Source organism: Polypterus senegalus, chromosome 2 (assembly GCF_016835505.1).
Source record: "Polypterus senegalus isolate Bchr_013 chromosome 2, ASM1683550v1, whole genome shotgun sequence".
Taxonomy (NCBI): Eukaryota; Metazoa; Chordata; class Cladistia; order Polypteriformes; family Polypteridae; genus Polypterus; species Polypterus senegalus.
Window position 1 is genome coordinate 116,333,415 of NC_053155.1, and position 16,906 is coordinate 116,350,320.

Genomic DNA, 16,906 nt, shown 5'->3' on the forward strand with positions numbered 1-16,906 from the left:
TCTTTTATGACTGCCAGTTGATACCGAAAAACTTGGTCTTGTTAGTTTTCCACCATGATTGTGCCATTTGATTTCACTGTGGACTTATCTGTAGGAGCAGAACAGCCATCCCAGCCAGGAAGGAGGATGGTTCCTTACGCGGATGGGAGGCCAGAGTCGAATGACAGATGGACTGGCTGGCAGGACAGGAAAATGATTTTGTTCCAGTCTCTCACTGACTCAAAACATTCATGCTAGGGAGCTGGACAATACAAAAGACCGCCCGTGTGTGGTTGCAAGGGTCTTGACTCTTTTTAGGGACCTTGCCTTTTCGATGGTACATACCTCATTATTTTTCCCATCAAAGATATGTTCCAGTGTCCCTCCCTTGAAGTCGTCTTCCTGACTGTTCAAACCCATACTGGCAGCCGGTATGTTGACCATCTATCTTCACTTTAATAAGCACTCCCTGACAGTGACCAGGCATTTGCTGCTCATCGATCAGCTTGACGTTAGCTGGCTTTCTTGTCTGATTTTTAAGCCAATTACTGACGTGAGGTAAGGTGCAGGTTGTGTGTGATTACCAGTTTGGGTTTTGGCTAGAATTTTTTTTTTTTAAATTGCTGGTTTCTGCCAACTGGATGATCTGAAATCCTGTCGACTATGTTAACTGTGGCTAGGTGGCGCCAGAGCGTTCCAGGCCCAAGACACAGTATAAAACCACATGTTATACAAATAAAATAACGAATATTTATTCTACCAAACACCTTTTACAAACCTCTTTCCAGTAATATCCCACAATTATACAATAAATGAACAATAAACCAATAATTCTTCCTCCTCTCCTCCGCTGAATGTTGCCCACTGCCGCCTGACTCTGACTCATCTATGTGAGGCAGTGGGTTCCATTTTAAACCGGACCTGGGAATACTTCTGGCATCATGCTGTAGGTTCCTGGAAGCACTTCCAGGCTATGAAGAAAGTAGGGAGGTGTCCTCCCTTGACAGCCCCTTCTCTCAATCCCGAGGTACTCTGACATGTCTGTACTTCCAGACTCCATCTCCCAAGCACCCCTAAGGGTGTCCTGACTGTTCCCATATGAGGAACCCTGCCACCATATGGGGCATATGGGGAATGGAACCACTCCAAATCCTCTGCTTTTCTCAGTCCATCCATTATATCATACCTGCTGGACACAAAGTTATTGTCCCGTCCTATCGGCAACTCCATTCAACTCTGGCCTCCCGTCCGAGTAAGACACCATCCTCCCTCCTGGCCGGGATGCCGTTCTCCTACAATATCTTTGTAGTGATGCACATTGTTTTTTATTAACAGCCTAAATTTTGCTTAAAGTTGCATTTTGTTAAGGTAAAGCACACAATTATTAAATATGTATTCTATAAAATGTATTCACCCCTTTGGGAGTTTTCACATTTTATTATTATACAACATTAAATCACAGTGGATTTTAATTTGGCTTTTTTAACATTGATCATCTGAAAAAAAATCTTTGATGTCAAAGTCAGAATACATCTCTACTAAGTGGGGTGCTCCTGATAACTCTACAAAAGGATGAAGGTCTAAGTCTTTGGAGTCCTGGTGCTTCCTGTTTTGCTATATGGTTGTGAGACATGGACTCCATAGATTGATCTGAGACAAAGACTGCACTCCTTTGGTACTGTGTCTCTTCAGAGAATCCTTGGGTACCACTGCTTTAACTTTGTGTTGAATGACAGGTTGGTAATGGAGTCCTAAATGAGGCACATTACCTGCTTTGTGAGGAAGCATCAATTACAGCACTACAGCTATGTGGTGCAATTCCTGGAGGGTGATCTGGCTTGCAGGATCCTCATTGTCAAGGACCCAAGCAACTGGACCAGGCCAAGGGGACACCCACATGACACCTGGCTACAGTAGACAGATGGTCATTTCTGAAGGGTGGGACTGGACCGCATGTCTGCCTAGGGGGTTGCCAACCGGGATCCTGAGATGTTTTGTCGTGTGGTGGGTTCAGCAGTGCATTCTCCCTAACCTGACCTGACTCTAAGGGATATTCAATGACCTAGATATTTCCATCCCCTTTCTTGTGATTTTCAAACACCTCTTAATGGAGTTGCTTGGTTTGTTCCTTTAGCTTCATTGTGTGAGTTAGGCCATAATACTGACTCATTGCAAGCTGGGCCTTCCAGATGTTATGACCTAGTGAGGTCAAAAGCAGGAAAAGTTCCAGAAATTCTCTAAGTGCCCACTATAGTGGAACATGCTATAAAAAAAACCTGGCTAGTCACAGAAAGGACTAAGTAGAAATAAAATAAAACTAAAATGTTCTAAGGCACAAAATAAGCTCCAAAGAGCATAAAAGGCACAGCCAGGGATCCAAATAAAGGCAATGGCAATCCAAGACAAATAAGTCCCAATCACAAATCCAAAATATGAAGTAAAGAATGCAACATAAGGCCAAAAATCCAGTAATTCTCAAATAATCAAAAACCACATAAAATCACAGTAGAGAGCCACCACACCACAAGCACAATCCGAATAAACCACAAGGGACTGTGTGTTTTCCCAGCTTTTATAGGTCTGAGGGCAGCCACTTGACTGTGATGGACAGGCATCCTTTGCTCATGGGGGACCACTGACAAAACCCATAGAATGTAAAGGAGTACAGGTGGAATACCATTGTAACAAAATTCAAGGGGCCTTAAAAATACTTAGTTATAATAGAAATTTCATGACAATGAATATGAGGAAAATACCTATGCCACTGTGACCGGGGTTGCCAGCGATTCTTAATCTCTAACAGCAGTGGTGCAAGGACAGCTCCGTAGCTGCTCTGCTGCATTTCATTGAGTAACATGCTGAACTCACCTACTGTCTCTTGAACAACTAACTCTGTGACCCAAGCTTGACCAATAAATGTATAAATAAAAAAACAGCCCCCATCAGTGTTAGAAAAGCATTATTTAATCCACTGTGATTCAATGTTGTGTAACAATAAAATGTTAAAATTTCCAAGGGTTGAATACTTTTTATCGATACTATAAATGTTTGCGTAAACAGTAATGTTTGTAATAAAAAAGTGATGTTGATGGCTGAATCATGTTAGTTGTACATTACTTTAAAATGTAATAACTTATTGAAAGTAAAATAAACCTTTTTTAGGCTACTTTATTTTAGATACCTAAAATTATACAGAGTATGTGATAACATATAATCTTAAGGGAAATTCACTACAAAGACTCCACTATATCTACTGACAGCACTAATCATAAACACATACTTATGGATAAAAAGAAGTTGAGCCTGAAAATGAATTGCAGTGCAACACATATTTTACTGTGTTAGAAAACACAGAAGCAGAAACATGCAAGTAGTATTTTTAAAATATGATTTGCTGGTAGTTGAAAGCATAAGGCAATGGTGTAAAGGAACAATAAATACTTATTTTCTATACCTTTCAAATAGGAGAACAGTGTAATTGTGGAAAACAGAATGCAGCAATATGTTGAAATGAAAATATAAGTGAATACACTGAATCTGAGTTGCATGTATCTAGAGAGACATGTTTACCAGCATTACCCAGAGATAAAAGCAGATTAGACTAGACAATTCTAAATTTAATTTTATAGGGCGACATGGTGGGTTCGCTGCATGGAGTTTGCATGTTCTCCCCATGTCTGTGTGGGTTTCCTCCGGGTACTCTGGTTTCCTCCCACGGTCCAAAGACATGCAGGTTAGGTGCATTGGTGATTCTAAATTGTCCCTAGTGTGTGCTTGGTGTGTGTGTGTGTGTGTGCACCCTGCGGTGGGCTGGCACCCTGCCCAGGGTTTGTTCCTACCTTGTGCCCTGTGTTGGCTGGGATTGGCTACAGCAGACCCCCGTGACCCTGTGTTAGGATATAGCGGGTTGGATAATGGATGGATGGATAGTTAATAATAATAATAGTTCCTTACATTTATATAGCACTTTTCTCACTACTCAAAGAGCTTTAGTCAGTGGGGGGCCACTTCAACCACCACTAATGTGCAGCATTCACCTAGATGATGCGACAACAGCCATTTTTAGCCAGTACATTCACCACACATTAGCTCTTACGTAGTGAAGTGGTGAAAGAGAGAGCCAATTAGAGGCCAAGGATGATTGAGGGGGCAGTTGACTAGGCCATGGAGGCCAATTTAGCCTGGACATCAGGATACATTCTACTGTTTACGAAGGATGCCCAAGGATCTTTACTGACCAGAGAGAATCAGGACCTCGGTTTTACATCTCATTCGAAAGACAGTGTCATTTTAAAAGCATAGTGTCCCTGTCACTGTATTGGGGAATTGGGATCCTCACACAGACCACATAATAAGCGCCCCATGCTGGCCTCACCACCATCTGTTCCAGCAGCAATCTAAGCTTTTCTGTAGGTGGTCTCTCATCCAATCACTGGCTGGGCCCAAACATGCTTAGTTTCAGGTGGATGACCTGTTCTGAAGTGCATGTGGTATGGCTGCTATTGTAATGTATTAGTCTATAAAATGTTAACTAGGCTCATGCAGGTTGCCAAATGTTAGGCAGGACTGAGGAAACTGTGTTTAGCGTTCTTTGAGCAGATAGAAATGATGAAAAAGTCATTTCTGCTCCAGCAGAGTTCTTATGTTTATTAGTCTTTAGTACATCTAATGTGTAAGGAATAAGAAGAATAACTATATAACATTTAGTAACAAGGGTGCCTTAGGTTAACTTACAATTCTATTAAACAACAGGCAATGTCAAACTGGCTGATGAACACTCACTTTAGGGACCTGGTAGTTATGATAAATCCAGAGACCATTTTGACTGTTAATTTGAGAGAACAGGTATTTGCATGACATAAGATGACCTGCCCAAAATGAAGAAAATATTACCAGATAAAGCAGAGTTAAACCAAGATGGGCAAAATTCTGAACGAGTACCACATGCCAAATTGCCGAGTGCTTCAGATTTCACTGAGGGGATAAGGCAGTGGAAGACGTGATTGCTGAATATATTGTTGCACTGAAGAAATTAGTCGCTCATTGTGTATTTCGACAGGTTTGAAATGTTACCCTCTGTGACAGACCAGTGTCGAGATTAAAATGTGGTGCCATCCAAAAAGAAACAATTTAACATTCAGTGCTGACTGTGATGCAGCCGTCACTATGGAATTAGCAGAGAAAAATGTGACAGAACTTTCAGCTCAGAGCATAAAATCAGGGCCAGTAAACAAAGTCTCAGCTAGTAGCTGGAAGCGTTGGGAAGAAAGTGGCAAAAAGAACAAGGCTTGGAAGGCAACACGAAGAGGCGCTGCTTCCGCTTTGGGGAAAAAACTCAAAGCAGAGAATTGTAGATTTTAATTTTTACCATCCTACATGTAATCTAAAGTTAATGGCTGGGATTACAATTGCAACTTGTTTGGCCCTTTTCCTGGAAGAGACATCAATATCAGTATATCCTAGCAGGGCCTTAACTGTGATAAATAAAGGAAGGAGCCTACAAATAACTATTAGAGCCGTAGAAAAGAATATAGCTTGCCAACATAAGTACACCTAACTAATGCAAAAAAATATTTGAGTCCATCATTCTCCAGATGATGTTATCTACCACTTCACTAGTCCAGGGAATGAAATGTGGTAGCAGGGTGGTGTGTTGTCTTACGTATGCCCTTGTATTTTATATTAGCAGACCCCTGCAGATTTACCTACCTACTCATGTAATATATGTTGAGTTGTAGGAATACAACTAGGGTGGAATAACCCCTGGAGTTCTTTGAGCCAGTCCTGACACTAGAAATGGATCAAGGCTGTAATCACTGACGACACTGCTATTGTGGGCTGCATCAGGAGTGGGCAAGAGGAGGAGTATAGGAAGCTAATCAAAGACTTTGTTAAATGGTGCGACTCAAACCACTTACACCTGAACACCAGCAAGACCAAGAAACTGGTGGTGGATTTTAGGAGTCCCAGGCCCCTCATGGACCCTGTGATCATCAGAGGTGACTTTGTGCAGAGGGTACAGACCTATAAATACCTGGAAGTGCAGCTGGATGACAAATTGGACTGGACTGCCAATACTGATGCTCTGTGTAAGAAAAGTCAGAGCCGACTATACTTCCTTAGAAGGTTGACGTCCTTCAACATCTGCAATAAGATGCTGCAGATGTTCTACCAGACGGTAGTGGTGAGTGCCCTCTTCTACGTGGTAGTGTGCTGGGGAGGCAGCATAAAGAAGAAGGATATCTCACGCCTGGACAAACTTGTTAGGAAGGCAGGCTCTATTGTAGGAATAAAGCTGGACAGGTTGACATCTGTAGCAGAGCGACGGGCGCTAAGCAAATTCCTGTCAATCATGGAGAATCCACTGCATACACTGAACAGTGTCATCTCCAGGCAGAGGAGTAGCTTCAGTGACAGACTTTTGTCACTGTCTTGCTCCACTGACAGACTGAGGACATTGTTCCTCCACCACACTATGCAACTCTTCAATTCCACCCGGGGGAGTAAATGCTAACATTATTCAAAGTTATTGTCTGCTTTTACACACATTTTTATTAGTCTTTAATTTAGTATTGTTTTTTGTATCAGTATGCCGCTGCTGGATTATGTGAATTTCCCCTTGGGATTAATATGGTATCTATCTATCTTGGAAGGGACTTTAAACATCTCTTCTTGTTAACAATGTGGTGAACTTGGACTTGGGAACAGAGTGTTGGCAAGGACTCACCAGGCAGGGAGTAAAAGAGGGCAGTGTGGTTACAGAGGAAGGTCTGGGATACAGGAAACAATTGGACCCGCCAGCCCATGGGTTAGTCAGGGACTCCTTCTAAGGCCTAGAAAGGTTTAGGATTTAGTATTTTTGTTATTATTGCATATTTTATTTTTCCTCTTACCTTACCTAGTCCTGTGTGTTTATTTTCTATAATGCAACACTATTTTGTTCTTAAAGTGGCCTTTTTCTTAGCATTTTCTATCTTCAGGTTCTGCTCAAGGGCACCTTTTACAGTCCACATTGATCTACTGGCAAGGTCTGAATTAAAGTCAGAGATCACATTAATGTACATATGCTGGCAGAAACCAGGCCTAATAAATTAGACGACATTCCAGACAGTGGCCTGAGCCTATCATTAGCCTTTAGTGCAAAGGACAGCAAAAGTGGAATTGTAATGAAATAAAATTATAGCAAATCCTTACTAAAAACACCTTGACACAAGAGTAATAAATGGTATTCTACAGAGATGGCACACATTGACAAATCTAAGTTTATTTGGAGGAAATCATACTGAAGTGCCAGCAGAGCACAAACCTCAGGCTGATGCTTTGTCTCTACGTCTAACAAACCTGATTAACAAAGAGAAAAGCTGAGCCCAGAAAAGATGACAGGAAAATCTGAAGTAACCAAGAATTGTTAGAGACGCTTAGTTGAAATGTGAAAGTGCACAGAGGAATTGTGAGAGAGGAAAAAAAAAAGACCAGAAGATGTGAGGTGAAAAATGTGGGAAATAGAGATGTAGTGAAAACACAAGGTGCAGTCGGAGAACCAGAAAAGGCTGTCAGAATCAATCATCAAGGTCAAATCACAAAACCACACTAACTTGTGTTATTTTACACCTAACTAAGCAAAATGTTGTACTTTTTAAGTGTATTCCAATGCTCAATTACAATCTTAAATTGGGAAGGCCTGTCAACACAGCATGCCACGTCACCCGTGTGTCATAGTGACAGCTAGGGAAATAATGATAATAAACAATATGGATACAGCCATGCACCGACATCCACAAAATGTTGTCTACAAAATAAAGATTGTAGCATTTTTCATGTGTATTTTGTGTTTTTTTATTTTGTAGATTCCATTTGTGGGGTTTATTAATGATTTTGATTTATTTTGACAATTTTAATTTTAATATCCATCCTTGGTTCACATAACAAGGTAGGATGTGTCATGTGACCACAATCATTGCATCAATGACATCGCATTGTAATGGTGCTACATGATTAATGTCATCATAAATGTAGTTTGTGCTGAGTCCCGTCTTTCGTTGTGTTGTCCTGTTTACATGGTCTGTGTGTATATAAATATGCTTCCCTGGAAACAAAAGGAGAAGGATAATACTATGGATCCGTGGTCCCTCATGATAACTCGTCCTGTCAATCTCATCACCTGCATCTGGTCATTTGCTATTTAAATGGAAGGAGAGAAAGAAAAAAAAATTCCATTCTACTAGACCGCAATTCACTACAGAGATGGGAGAAAGCACTGATCCAAATCATTCACCCCTTTGTCTACCTGCGACTTTCAATGCCCAACAACAACATCTTTGCACCACAAAATCCTGGGGTTCTGGATTATGCCAAGTACCATGGATAAGCACAGTGAGACTATTTCTTGTTGTTTGGGGAGAGGAACAAGCCATCATTTTCATCCACATAGTTTCAGTAGGACAATTTTTCCAGCTGAACTAGGTACACAGACATTATCCATTTTCTGATAAATCTTCTGGACTTTTATGTGTGTTTCGAGCTTTCTGTGTATCTTATTGAGTTCGTGTTCAGTGTGGGGTCAAGGGAGGGTTTGTATTGTATATTAACTTTGTGCTGCACCTTTTCTTTTTATTATTCCTTTCCTAATTCCTAATGTTATGTCGGGGTATGATATATATATATTTTTTGGAGTTTGTTCATTTCTTTTTTATGAATATAAGCTCACTTTATCAACTTGCCAGGCCACAGGTCTACTGTAGGTGGTGTGGCTGCCGGTTATGGAGAGTGTGTCGGCCGTTACAACATGATGTGACATCATAAATATGCAAATTTTAAATATACATTTTTGGATTAGTCAATAATTCTTGCAGCAAGGAAAACTAGATTTAATTTCATGATTTAAATACTTTTCACTGGGTTAGATTTCACTTTTTGCAGTGTAATATTAATAACCTTAGGAAAAAATATTTGACAATGGTTGCTAATTATATTAGACCATCTCAAAAGACACTATACCACTACACTATCATGTATATTGTTTTTCTTAATATACAGTACCGTAATAAGACAAAAAAGCAAATAAAAGAATTCCAGCCAGGTTATGTGGAATACCAAATGCAATATCACTCATAAACAGTACCACCACAAATCATCATTGTTTTTCTGAGTATTAGACTTTAAGCAAGGAAAATTTACAATTTTTATAATGCAGAACCCTGAAGTACAATATAAAATGATTTTGCATATGCTTTATATATTTATAGCTCTCAGTAAAAAAAAAAAATAAACAATACCTTTTTGCTTTGTAAATGCCATCAGCATTTGAATTTTATATCCTTTGGGCTTCCATATTTTGATAGACTGCAATGACTGATTGCAAATGATATTTGGACCAACAAGGGGAAAAGGCAGTGGCTTGAGCCACCATTTTATCTCTCCATGCACGTCCCTGACCCTTATGTTAACTGAAGATGAACACATTAGAAAAAGAAGAAACGGTTACTAAAAGTGATCACAGTAAATAGGCTTCTCTGATATAGATATTTCTAAAACCAAAGCAGACTGCAATAATTAACAGAGACAGTCAATCCATTAGGTGACCTAGGTGGCCACTATTTAAGAAAGTTAAGGGGCACGTGCATTCCAGACATTGAGAGGGTCCCATTGTCATTGAACTCTGATGATACTGAGTAGACACTGTTACCAACTGGACACCATTTATGAAAGTAAATGTGCATAAGCTCCGTAAAATCAGTGGTACATACGCAAAGGGGTGCCGTTTGTGCAACTGAAGGGGCACATGCAGTACCAAGGGTGACCACCCTTCTCCCCGAAAGGTCATCAAGGTCTAATAATACTGACTATCCACTGGAGACAATGCGGGACAACAATGTCCACCTCACCTAGGCCTCCAAATGGGCTTCAACTGGCACTGATTCTTAGCAGTAACTACAAAGGTTATAGTGAATCATGATCTACTAAGAAATGTAGACTATTTTACCATTGTCAGCTTTAAGACTCAAAGTGAGATGCACCCCTTCCAGGGTGCATGGCTTAATATGACATGGTGGAGGAAGGGGAAGAGACGGAGTCAGTTGCCCACACTGAGTATTCTTAGAGCTGTAGAGGTAGACACAGGTGACAAAGTTAGTGGCAGAACCCACCTGTCATTTCAGAGTCGTACTTCATACCTTAGCTGAGCCCGGAAGGCATTCATCTGACGCGTATATCTGACAGGGTATAATGCCAACTTGATGTTTAAGTAAAGCTAGCAAAGTAAAATGTTCTTCAAAGGCAATCCATAATATTTTCACCACAGAGTAGATCACTGTAAAGGTGACAGCTGATATTCCAGGGGTAACAAATCTTAAAATCTCAGTTAAACTATTATGGTAGTTTTTCCAAACAAATCTGTGCTGTGTATTACAAGCAATTTGAATGGCTACACAACTCAGGCTTGGCAGTAATCCAAACAATGTGATCAGGCATTTTACAGGACCAAGCAGATGTTGCTAAATAGCTAAGTGCTAATTCTCTGTGACAGAAAGAGGCAGTTACACGCTGTGCTTGACATCTCACCTTGTGACCCTTTGATCATTTCTTATCTCTTTGAAAGCAAGCAGGAAAGACCCCTAGCATTTACCTTTAGAGCTCTCAGCTCAGCAGACATTCATATTATACTGAAAAAGTGATGCTAAGAATGTTTACAGATATTATTATGGATGCAAGTTTACCGTCATCATGGATCACAAACCACTGCTGTTCAAATTTGGACCCAGAACAATAGACCCTCCTACTCTTTCAGTCAAGATGGCCCACCTATCTTTGACAGGGAGATATGACATTATTAGTAATGAGACCCACTACCGTTGTGTCTGCAAATTTTAGGATTTTTACAAATTTGTCCATGGATCTACAGTCATCTGTATAAAGTGAAAACAGGAGGGGTAAAAGAACTCGGCCTTGGGGGAACCATATGCTAATTGACATTGGATGTGACAGATGGGGGCCCTGTCTCACATACTGCTTCCTACCCATCAAGAAACTCATAATCTATTGGCTGACACCTTAGGGTACACCTAACTGGATTAGTTTACTCTGAAGCAACTCTGGAACAATAGTATTGAAGGCTGAGCAGAAATCCACAAACAAGACACTCACATAGGTGTTAGGAAAGTCTGAAGAATATATTGGAGGCAAAATTTAACTGTATCCTCCACTGAGAGATTTACTCTATATACGAACTGAAGTGGATCAAGGAGAGGGTCAATCAATCAATCAATCAACATTTATTTATATAGCACATATTCATACAAAAAAATGTAGCTCAAAGTGCTTTATAAAATGAATAGAAAAATAGAAGACACAATAAAAAATAAACATAAGTCAACATTAATTAACATAGAATAAGAGTAAGGTCCGATGGCCAGGGTGGACAGAAAAAACAAAAAAACTCCAAAGGCTGGAGAAAAAAATAAAATCTGTAGGGGTTCCAGACCACGAGACCGCCCAGTCCCCTCTGGGCAATCTACCTAACATAAGTCAAACAGTCCTCTTTGTATTTAGGGTTTTCATGGAAGGACCTGATGATGATGGTCACGTAGACTTCTGGCTTTCAGTCCATCAACGTTGGTGCATCATGATACTTTGAGTAGGTGGTGGTGGCGCAGGCCGCCACCACAAAGAAACCAAAAAAAGAAACAGAAGAGAGAGTAGGGGTCAGTACGGATTTTAGAGCCACCATGAATAGTTATTTGATGAATTGAACAGGGTCAGTGGTAGACTTTAGGTAGGAAAGCATGAGATGTTCGAATGCTTTCATAACCATTGAAGTCAAAGCAATTGGCCTATAGTCATTAAGTTCAGATATTTCATCTTCTTGGGGACTGGAATAGTAGAGGCTACTTTAAAGCTTTATTCTGATTGACAGGCAATCAAAATGAAAGGAGTTACAGCCTCTTTCATATACTCGATATGGTGGACTGTTCAATTGATGTTTCACTAAAAGAGTTCTCAGCATTTGATCTTTTGAATGCAATAGTGTCAAGTAATGGACCTCTGTTTGATCCAGCACTGTTTAAATAATTTACTTATGGGAACTGGAAACAAGCAAATATTCACTCCCTCGCACAGCTCAACTTTTGTAATGCAAAATCCTAAAACAGGTCATGGAGAGAAATGGGCTTTAGGAAGATAAACTGCAAATACAACTGTCTTCAAAGCACTGCCACGCTAACTTCTCATAAATTAAGAAGCAGCCCATATTTCACTAAATGAAAGACCAGGCATTTTACAAAAGAACAGGGAGACCGACACCATTGTATCTCTGCTGAAACTTAAGATTGGGTGCAAAAACACAGTAGACAAGGTAAAGCTTAGGAATGTCAAGAGCGGAAAATCCTCTTTTAATTTGTCATTGGTAATTTCCTTTAACATGGAGCTTGTGGCCATTGCAACATGCTGGCTATTTTTCTTCCTTATAATGACAAATATGTTTTATTGTTGAGATCCTAGGTATGATTCTGGAACTACTTTGTTTAGAGACAGACTTCTATTAAGAAAAGGACTAACTTATATTAATGAATACTAGATGTCAAGACTTTTGTCACTAGAATCCATTAAAAAAGTGAGTTTTAACAAATAAATTACTCTTGTAAAATGGAGCAGCGGAAATAAAGTATTGTGGTTCCAAAATAATACAGATCTGCCCTTTGAGAAGTTAAAATTAGCAGAAGTGTTAATGAGTTTACACACAAATTTTAATTCAATTAGCTTTTTTTCTTCTTTTATTGCTGTAGACCTTATTTTTCCACATCACCTTCACATTAGAAATTAATAAGCCAATTACTTTGCAAACTGCATCATATATTTTTATTCATCCCTTACAGTGTAATGTGTGTTACTAATCACAAGTCGTCAATGAAAATTACGTTTCTTTTCAAAAACAGAAACGTTTACACAAATATTTTCATGCATTCAGTACTTTATAGTCATCTATTCCTAGAAACCTGTGTGATTTTTCATGACATGATCACAGGGAACTGACAGGGGACTAATTTGTTAAATGTATATCTCTTCAGTATTAGTTTCTGGAAATTAATAGATATGCTTTCGGTTTAACCAATTTAACTATAATGTGTTTAGAATATTAGAGCACTGGCTCACAAAATTTCTGTTTGTGAAAAGTTGTAGATACCCCTGTAGCATATCAAAACAAAGCGCAACAGGCCGCGATTAAAATGAAAAACAAGAATGTTAAAGAATTAAAAAGCTCTTTAGATACAATTTGTTTGAAATAGCTTGTTTCAGTTACCATTTACAATCAAGCACTGTGCTGATGACAGAACAGGTTATAACGATATATATGGTAGGCTAATACTGGGATTATAATTTGTGCTGTATTATGATGTGATTAGGTCCAGAATATATTTCAATATAAAAACATTTATGAGATATCTCTTGGATGATATTTTCAATGCCAAGATAAAATGCTACACTTCAGTATAAAAAAAAGACTTTGAAATATATTGACATATCTATATACAACATATTGTATAGCATAACTAAAATTTATAGTATATTTAAAAATAAATTTTATATATTTTGCAAAGTATGTTTTACAATACATTATTCTTAGTATCTTATACTATATTAAGAAATCTATTGTAACAAAAGACAAAGAGAAGTCATAAAGGGTTGGAGCACCAACAGTGATCCCCATGTAATTGTTGGCAGAAAAACAACAAAAGCGATTTAACAACCACCACGTTTTTCCAGATTCAAGTCTACTGCTAGAATTACATTTTTTGCCATTTTTACCTTTAAATTAATCAACTTAATTCACCTTTGTAACATTCCTGAATACCACTATCGATGATGTTTTTTAATACGAAGTTCTTCTACAATATTTCTCAAACTATAACCCCCTCTCCTCAACACTGCCCCATTCGATCCCTCTAACTGTGGATGCTTTCCACTATACACATTGTATGTAATTTAATAAAATTATTTCCTGTGTAATCTTGAAATTATTCAATTCATTACACGAGCCACATAAATGTGCAGGCCGTAAACGTAATTTATGTTTGTAAAAAGTTAAAGTAAAACCTTTTATTGTTAGAACTTTATTGTCTGGCTATGAATATAGCAAAAAAAGAAGCTTGAACATACAACTGACGAAAAACACGTAAAGAAATGCTTGAGTGAACAATCTAAACAAAAGAAAATCATAGACCTTTCATTGTGGTAATTTATACTCAAAATGCACATTATTCCTTCTGATTACCCATTTCAATTTATCAGAATATACTCCCCTGTAAAACTCTGTTTTGCAATGACATTCAGCAAAAGCCAACTCACTAGGAAAAGCAGGAATTGATTTACAGCAGAAATGTGTCAGTTATGGGCATTTACATGTAACATGGTCAACAGTAGGCAGCTCTAGTGAGCCAAATATATTATCTCCTGCTAAAAAAACACAAATATTGTATAGAAAAAAAAACTTAGTTACAAAGTACTTCTGATACATCTGATTAACCAATACCAGTATAACTGAGGACAATAGGCTATATGCACACTCTCTTCCAGCTTTCGCTTCAGCTAGTTGCTGTACTTTCGGCGCTGATCAAAATAGACCAGCTATGGAGTTTTTCACCTGATCACTTCAAGATGGTGTCCAGGCTTATGTTAAACAACGTAAGTCACATATTTCAAACATTGTGCCACACGTCTAAAGCCAAAAAGGAGAAGGGCTTCAAACTGTATGCATCAAGTTACATCCACAATTACGAAAGTAAGATCTTGACATATTAAAAACTTGTGTCTACTATGAACTTACTGTACATTGGACAAATATGTGATTACATTAGGCTTCTTTAAAAAAAAAAAACCAGGTGATTATGTATGTAAGCCTAATACTGCAAAGGCACTGGAGAAGTTATATCAGCCAGAGATTATTCAACAAAAGAGTGAACTGCCATTACATAATCAATAGCAGCAGCGCCTTTCAAAATGTCAACTCAGTCGCACATGCTTTTCCCAAGTAGGGCAGCACAAAGCAAGAAGTCATTCTAAAGATAGCGAGCCATCTCAAAGAGCCATGTAAAAAGCAGAGAATCCATCCATTGAGTCTGGTGGACATGTTACCTTGTGAAAAAGTAAATGTCTCTGTCTGAGTCAGCAATACGGTGAATGCCAAAGCACTGCCTCATTGTAAGGATTTCAAATTGTTTCCTCAGCTGGAGGATCTCCTCTCTGACAGACACGTTTTCATTAAGCGCTAGGTAGACAATTGTTGAATCTGGTGCCAAAGTGTAGTTATGGTCTTGGAGAATTTTTATGATCCTCCTCCTCCTCACCCGGGGTGTTATCTTCTGTTGGTCACTTTCTCCTCTCCCGAAAAACTGGTCTTGAAAGTGATATTGAGAAATTGTTCCACTCAAACACCGAAAGACTTCTCCCTTCCTCAACAGTCACTGCCCTGTCTCAGACCCTCGTTCGCAAAAATCCTCTACTTAAAATGCCAGTTACAAAATCAGGTACGGGGAGTAACTGTAACACACTTTCTCTGGATAGCAATGGTGCATTTAGATAGGGTTTCCGCATCAGAGGGAAATTTATGAAAACTAAGTGCCTAGTTGTACTTAATGGAAGCTCAACAGAAAGGTACACAACAATGTTCAGCTGTAGAACTATTTGTATGTTGAAACTTCTCTCCACTAAACAAAAATCACAACTGCACTATGGACAATGGAAGTGACCGAGCTGGCTGAGATTTCACCAGAAATACGTCAGCACTACTGTGTGCATATAGTCAATTGTCCTAGAAAATGTCTAGGGTAAAGCTGGGTAACACAGTTAGTATTGTGTGACCAGTAGGGGGCGTTGCAGCACCCCAGACATAAGTCCTGGGTAAAAAACAAGGTTTATTGTAATGAAATACATAATGACAGGTTTCTTTGTAATAATAACCAGAAGCACCATAATAACTCTCTTCTTCTCTTTTTTCTTTCTTCCAGTTCCCCAGACAATCTTTGTCCATCTCCTACCCTGCCCCAACTTGCCTGGACAAGGTTGAGTGAGTTATTTTACCTTAGACGCAGGAGTACTTCTGGTGCTAGAGCAACGCCCATTGCAAGCTCTTCCGGGTCAAACAGTGGTCCCACAAAGTAGGGGTCATAGATCCCAGCAGTACTGATTGAATGGGCTTTGTGATGCACTGGAATGCTCGATTTCTGCTTTGCTCCTGTTCTGGCATCATGTTGTTTTATAAAGAAAAGAAGATTCAGAAAATAAATGGAAGTTTGCTCTATTTTCTCTTTGCACTGTTAAACACTATTATACTGATGTTCTCTAAACACCAACCTCGTTTTACATTTCTATTTCTGGGACTCAAACTGTATTTACTGTGAACCGTCATCTTTTCAATACCTTTTCTTATTTCAAAAATGTCTTTCTCTGAACCTCCCAAAATTTAACCTATAACTTGTGTGAATTATAGACCTTATTCATTTTATTATAAACATTTAAATTTTAAAAATAATTATATTTTAAAGTAAATTCCTTCAGATGAATATAGAAGGTATAACTGTATGCAATTTTCAATTGACTGTATTCCTAATCCTAAAATAACCACTACATTTAAAATGAGGTAAGGCAAAAAGCTACTAAAGATTCTTTTAATCACATGTTTTAAATAAAATACATGCTTTCTTGTCACAAGGGATGTGTTGTATTATATGGTTGTAAATATTATATTATTATAACCATTATTATTATTATATGGTTACTGTATATGATATGATATATGATTAAACAAGTAAAAGTTTCAACAATGGACACATTTGTAAACAATGAATATGATTAGCTAAAATGTCTGAGAACATACACATGCTAATTATCAGAATAACAACAGTAAAAGTCTGCAGTCCACCAGGCATAATTTTGG

The 16,906-nt window shown here is 38.6% G+C and overlaps 1 long non-coding RNA gene across 2 annotated transcripts in view; it reads left to right on the plus strand.

Annotated features, from left to right (window-relative positions):
* LOC120523262 overlaps positions 1 to 16,519 on the plus strand; it is a 341,303-nt gene extending 324,784 nt beyond the window's left edge. The window contains exon 6 of one of the 2 annotated variants that reach the window (XR_005632575.1): positions 15,978 to 16,519. This is a non-coding gene — a long non-coding RNA (uncharacterized LOC120523262). The remainder of the gene's footprint in view (positions 1 to 15,977) is intronic. The other variant, XR_005632574.1, reaches the window with a different exon arrangement.
* Positions 16,520 to 16,906: the final 387 nt, after the last annotated feature.